General features: G+C 40.6%; 1 protein-coding gene across 1 annotated transcript in view; it reads right to left on the reverse strand.

Annotated features, from left to right (window-relative positions):
* LUZP4 (leucine zipper protein 4) overlaps positions 1-6,667 on the reverse strand; it is a 62,836-nt gene extending 56,169 nt beyond the window's left edge. Inside the window, exon 1 of the mRNA XM_077775168.1 lies at positions 6,612-6,667. The gene's annotated coding sequence lies outside the window, so the exon portion shown is untranslated. The remainder of the gene's footprint in view (positions 1-6,611) is intronic.
* Positions 6,668-6,932: the final 265 nt, after the last annotated feature.

Here is a 6,932-nt window from a genome sequence, read left to right on the forward strand (position 1 = left end):
AAGGAGCACTTAGTTTTATTTTATTTAAAAATGTTTATGTATTTATTTTGAGAGTGAGTGTGTGTGTGGGAGCGCACAAGCAAGGGAGGGGCAGAGAAAGAGGGGGAAAGAGAATCCCAAGCAGGCTGTTTGCTGTCAGCACAGAGCCTGATGCAGGGCTCCAACTCGCGACCCATGAGATCATGACCTGAGCCGATATCAAGCGTCGGATGCCTAACTGACTGAGCCATCCAGGGGCCCCTCGGATGAATATTTTTTTAAAAAAAAGAGAACTTTGTCATCATATGTAGAGGTGGGCATAAGGTCATGCGTGCACTTTAAGGAAAAATGCCTATACACACACTGTGTGTTATGCAAATGAAGCTTGTGCCCCCTCCTCGGGTGGAGAATTTAGTATTGTAATGATGTAAAGGTAATTGTCATTCGTTCTAGAGGTCACTCCATGGTGCATCTGTGCAGGAGCAAGTCACGGGGGTGGAGGAAGGGGGGGATAGTGGAGAGGGGATAGTGGAGGGGGGTGTTTGTTCGTACTGGTCCAGGGTTGCTGGAGTTCTGGTCAAGGCAGTTGCTCTCCCTTGAGGTGGGGTTTCGGCGTTCATTTGCCCGAGTTAAGAGATAACCTGTAAAAGCAGAACTTAAGGAACAAATGTGGGACAAAGGTGGGTGAGTACAAGTGGGGGGGGGCAGTAAAGGTCCAGTCTTGGGGTCTAGCTGGTGACACTAGGAACATGGACAAGCAATTCTGCCTCAAATGTTGCTACTGATAACTGGTGTGGGAAACTAAGGCAGAGGGAAGTGGTGGAGCATATTAAATTTCTCTGTAACCTGCAGCCCATTGACAAATACGTGAGGCGGGCAGAGTAGAACACTCCTCCAGGAACCCCCTACTGTCTTGATGCTCTGCTAGAGGGAAACACAACCTTAGTTTGACAATAGCTAAGCCTCCAGTATCCTGGGGGTCTTCTTTAGCAGATGAAAATCTCACTGGAAACTTCCCCTGGCCTTTCTAGCTCTTATTAGGGCTGGCCTTTCCTCCTTTATGGCACACGGTGATCGTAGTAATTTTGTTCCAGGGACACCTTGGGCTGCTTTTCATGAGGTTCTTGAGCAAAAGACTAAAGAAAGCATTCTTGAGATGTCTTTGGTACAAAAAGGTGATTTTATTAAAGCACGGAGACAGGACCCCTGGGCAGAAAGAGCTGCGCTGGGGTTGTGAGGAGTGACTGATTATATACCTTCAAGTTAATGGGGTTGGAGATTCAGTGGCTGTTAGGACTTTCAAACTCTAAGGAATTTCTAAGCAAGGCTTTCAGGACCTTGAGGGGCTAGCTACTGTTAAGATAAGGTTACTTTTAGTCTTTAATAAAACAAAAACATTAATGCAGTAAGGCAGCCATGAGTTGCTTGAGGAAGGTCACACTGTGCATGTTCATGTATCTATCAGTGCAAGCTGTATGGAGATTTAATTTCAGCCACATTTCTCTTGCCTTTGTTCCCCTCATCCTTTACCCCCGAACAGCTTTGGCCCTTGAATCTTTAAGGAGTTTGAAGGTGGAAGGTCTCATCTTCCGTAGCTTCTTCCTGAAGAAAAGGGTCATAGAGTTGTTCCTACGCATGGGCCAAGGTTGGCCAGTCCAGAATTTAATAGTAGCTAGGGAAGGCTAAGGCAGCTGTATCTAGAGTTGATAACATATAACAAAGGATCATGTGTGGACTTGAACCTACAGCAGTGAAGGAGTGTTGGCACCAGGTGGAGAAATGTGGGAGAAAACAGCCAAACATGATTAAAATAACAAAAAGTAAAAGAAACTCAAATAAGAGTCCTTTGATAGTCAGCAAATACCTTTCTTTAGTCTAGGAGTTGATCCAATTATTAAAGGAAAGAGAGGGATCATTTAAAGTGCCAATTTGAGTACTTGTCAGTTAGAAATCCAGGAATATTTTGGTGAGAATCTGGAATGTATACGTAGCATTTTGTTTTTATGAGAGCATAAGTTCCACCTTGTGCAGCAGTTAAAACATCTAATGCCATTTTATTGTGTAGAACTGTTTAATGCATTTGAGTTATTTTCATGTTTCATGATATAATGTTATTTTGAGAGTCATTTAAGGCATCTTTCGTTAAAGAAACAATAAAAATGTGGGTTAATGGTTAGAGCAAAATCATAAATTGAGTGTCTGAGTCTTGAGATCTGCCAGTGAGAAGATTTCTACGTGACAGGCTTGAAGTCTCCTCAAAGGGAGTGGGAACAGGCAGTGGGAATTGGATGGGTTTTTCTGGTTTGTAACTCAAATGTCTGTGGTGATCCTTTTTTTTTTTTTTACAAATAGTTTATTGTCACGTTGGTTTCCATATAACACCCAGTGCTCTTCCCCACAAATGCCCTCCTCCATGCCCATCTCCCCCCTCCCCCCCGACACACCCATCAGTCCTCAGTTCGTTCTCAGCATTCAAAAGTCTTTCATGGTTTACCTCTCCCCCTCTCCCCAACTATTTCCTCCCTTCTTCTCCCCTGCGGTCCTCCGTTAAGTTCCTCCTAATCCTCCTATACGTGCAAACATATGGTATTTGTCCTTCTCTGCCTGACTTATTTCACTCAGCATAACACCCTCAAGGTCCATCCATGTTGCTACACATGGCCAGACTTCATTCTTTCTCATTGCCATGTAGGATTCCATGGTATAGATAAACGTGGTGATCCTTTTGAATGGCACATAGAGCACCAAGAACAATGCTTGTCTTTACATGAGTTTTGTGACAATTTCTCTGAAGTTTACCTCAATTTGTCTAATGTAGGCAAACAACGAACATTTAATGTCAATCAGAACCAGAACTGAACATCCATAAAGGCGCATTATTGAAACATAATCTTTCTCTATATTAACCCTCATTTCCAGAGATAGCCAAATCAAGACTAATTCATTTGTAGAACAAGTCCAGTTTTAACAGACTTGATTTAACAGCTTGATTATTTATATAAGCTCAGCGAGAACGGCAACTGGCCATTCAGATCTTTTAAAATGTGCTTTGCTGGGAAATACAAATCAAAACCACACTGAGATACCACCTCACGCCAGTCAGAGTGGCTAAAATGAGCAAATCAGAGAACTCTAGATGCTGGCGAGGATGTGGAGAAACGGGCACCCTCCTACACTGTTGGTGGGAATGTAAACTGGTACAGCCCCTCTGGAAAACAGTGTGGAGCTTCCTCAAACAATTAACAATAGAACTCCCCTAGGACCCAGCAATAGCACTGCTAAGAATTTACCCAAGGGATACAGGAGTGCTGATGCATAGGAGCACATGTACCCCCATGTTCATAGCAGCACTCTCAACAATAGCCAAAACATGAAAAGAGCCTGTGTCCATCAACTGACAATGGATCGAGATGTGGTTTATCTATACAATGGAATCCTACATGGCAATGGGAAAGAATGAAATCTGACCATTTTTAGCAATGGGGATGGAACTTGAGGGTGTTATGCTAAGTGAAATAAGTCAGGCAGAGAAGGACAGATACCTTATGTTTTCAATCAAATGTGGAACAGGAGAAACTTAACAGAGGACCATGGAGGNTGGGCCACTGCGTGTTATACGGAAACCAACCTGACAATAAACTACAATTAAAAAAGTTTTTAAAAATGTGCTTTGCTTGAACTTTTTATAAGGAATCTCTAGGGTAAACTTTCAGTAGCTTCTCCAGGCCAGGAGCCAAGCCAAGTACTTGCCATCAGGCAGGCCTGCAGTACCTGTAGATTTGGGCAAATTCCTTCCATGAGACGTCCTGAGGTTCCTGTACCTGCCAGGAAGTGACCTTCTTCACTCACCTGGTGAGGCTGCTGGGAACCCTGTAAGCAAGGTATCGGCCAACATTTCCAAGCGGCCTTATTGGCTCCGTGTTGCATAAAGTCAATCTTAGTTCCTGAAAGCTGTCTGGTCATATTTGAGTCTATGCATGTCACTCTCAAGTATGGCATTCCAGTCAAAGCCTTGGTAAAATAACCAGTATTTCCAATTGTGCCCTCTTACAAGGAGAACAGACTCTTATTGAACTTAGGCAAATTACTGTAATTGCCATGAAAGAAAGAATACGCACCGAGAGTGTTTGAATTTAAGAGGGTTCAGGCAGAGAGAAAAGTTAAACGCCTCAGTTCGTTCACAAATGAATACTGTGTCACGTTTCCGTATATCATGGATATTTTAAGAGAAAGTTTCCTTAATCTGGAAAAGCAAACATTAAAGAGCCAGCAGTGTTTTCAACACGAGCCAGAAGAGCTATGATCTTCTCTACCTTAATTTACTTAGTCCCATGTTACTAATTCTTATTCAGTTTGAATGCAGCTTTTTAGTTCTGGAAAGTTTTTACCCATTTGTTTGATGATCTTAAAGATGTCAACTCCCTGCATTTGTCCTAAAAGTCCTTTTTATAAATCTCCTTGAAGATGAAACATGTTCTGTAAGAGCATCAGGGCAATAACTATAAATGACAAAAGTCGCAAAATTGGACATGATGAACAACCTGATAGGAAAGTTCGTTATGATGCAATCGAGAAGGAAATTCAGTTATTTCTGTGACACATAACACTTTGAGAATTGAAATGTTAAGTGATGACCTTATACCAAAACATATGAAAACTTTAGTAAATTTATATATATATTTGAACCGTTATAACATTTACNCTCAGTTCATTTAGTTCCATGTTCCTAATTCTAGTTCAGTTTGAATGCAGTTTTTTAGTTCTGGAAATTCTTACTCATTTTCGTTTAAGGATTTTAAAGATGTCATGTTCCTGTATTTGTCGTAAAGGTCCTTTTTGTAAATCTCTTTGAAAATGAAACACGTTTTTTAAGAGCATCGGAACAACAACTATAAATGACAAATGACTCAAAAATGGACTTGGGTAACAATGTAATATGAGAGTTCGTTATGATGCAATCGACGAGGTAATCCAATGATTTCTGTGACACATAATACTTCGATAATCAGAATATCAAGTGATAAATTTACACCAAAACATATTAGGACTTCAGGAATTGCATATATATTTGAGTGGTTATAGCATTTACGCGAGCAATACAACCTAAGGCTTACCATTATTGTATGACACAGCTTGTCAAGTAACATACCAAATAAAAAGGCCCAATTGGTCAAAAAGATTTCATTTACAATTTAAATCCTGGGAAGGTTGTTAAAACCTTAGAAAGTTATAAAGCGCATCCTAAATAGGATCACAGATCATTACCAATCTTATTTATTTAACTGAGGTGGCTATAAGAGATTCTAAAGGCAAATATGGAGGGTTATGTAGTTGTTAGTAAAACCTAGCTCCTTTAGCACTGAGAAGTTTTAACTAAATAATCAAAGGCCTGATAAGAGAAAACATAAGCCTTTGGTTTTCCCAGAGACAAAAGAGAAAAGACCTTTGTTTACAATTTTTTTTTTTATCAAGAGCAGATTAACAATCCAAGAAAACTTTGTCTCCTGAACAGAGAGAAAAGTAGAATTTCAGCCTTATACCAGTATATTTAAAAAAACGTTTTAATGTTTGTTCATTTTTCAAGAGACAGACACAGAGCACCAGTGGGGGAAGGGCAAGGAGAGAGAAGGAGACACAGAATCCAAAGCAGACTCCAGGCTTCAAGCTGTCAGCACAGAGCCTAATATGGGACTCGAACCCACGAACTGTGAGATCATAACCTGAGCTGAAGTCGGACACTTAACCAAGGGAGCCACCCAGGTGCCCCACCAGTATATTTTTTCAAATCCATTCATTCCAACCTTGGTCCATCCTAATAATGCATAAAATTCCTTTCCAAAGATTTCCCTTAGCAAACCTTCTACAACTTTCCTTTGCATTCAGATTTTGTCCCAAGCCATTTCTCTCCAATCAACTAGTCTCATTTAGGACAACATTACCTTCTTTTACCTTCAATAAAAATGTATTCCCATTCCTTATATCTTTCTGACATATCTCCTACTTTTCTACATATAGCATTCCTGTCCTTATTTCCATCAGTCTTAATTACATTTCACAGAATTTTAACTCTTAGAAACCTTAGTCTCCAATGAAAACTAAGTGGTAACGAATTGTGAGCTGTGACACCAGAATGTTTTAGATGGCAAATTTATGAATCAACTAAGCACAAAACAGGTTTTCCAACAGACCCAAATATCTTTACTTTCTCTACAACAAGTCAAAAGTACAAACCTATGTTCAGTAATTAATGCTTTAACATCTTATCCTATTTGGAAAAGAACTAGACGTCCAATGAATTGAATTTAAATTTATCCTTCAAAGAAAACGTTCAAGTGTCAGGTTACCAAAGGCTTTGAAAGCTGTCTTAACAATGACCTATGACAACTTTTGAGACAGAATTAGCCATCATTTTAAGTCATCTTTTTGTTATCAAATTGCAATAGAGATATTCACGAGCTTATCTGATCATCAGTAAACCTAGGTAGAAAAGGTTTTATATTTAATGCTGATAACTCTAAATATATGTCTATATTAATTAAACCAACAAACTTAAATTAGTTCAAATACCAAATACGTTTCACTTGGGTCCACTTAAAAAGGCAACCACTTTGTTCACTATTGTTAATTTTTACCTGGGGCCCCTGGGGGGGGATCCGAAGTGGGCGGTATAAGTCCGAGGGGGTGCTCTTTACTCTTCACTCCTCGACAGTGAGGGCAGGAGGAGGGACTGATGGTGCCCGAGGCATGGAAGACGTAGGCTGTAGGCTGTACCGAGATGGTGGAGAAGCAGGAGGGGGGGAGGGTGCTGGGGGAGACAGGAGAGGTGAGATAACTCCAGGAAGGCTGGAGGTTGATAAAAGCCCCGAGGACAGAGAACGAAGTCTTCCAGTCCTAAAGCCTGCTGCTCTGGCAGATGAGCAGATGCAGATTTTTTTTTTTTTTCCACCACCACC

Source organism: Crocuta crocuta, unplaced genomic scaffold, assembly GCF_008692635.1.
Source record: "Crocuta crocuta isolate KB4526 unplaced genomic scaffold, BGI_CrCroc_1.0 scaffold531, whole genome shotgun sequence".
Classification (NCBI taxonomy): Eukaryota; Metazoa; Chordata; class Mammalia; order Carnivora; family Hyaenidae; genus Crocuta; species Crocuta crocuta.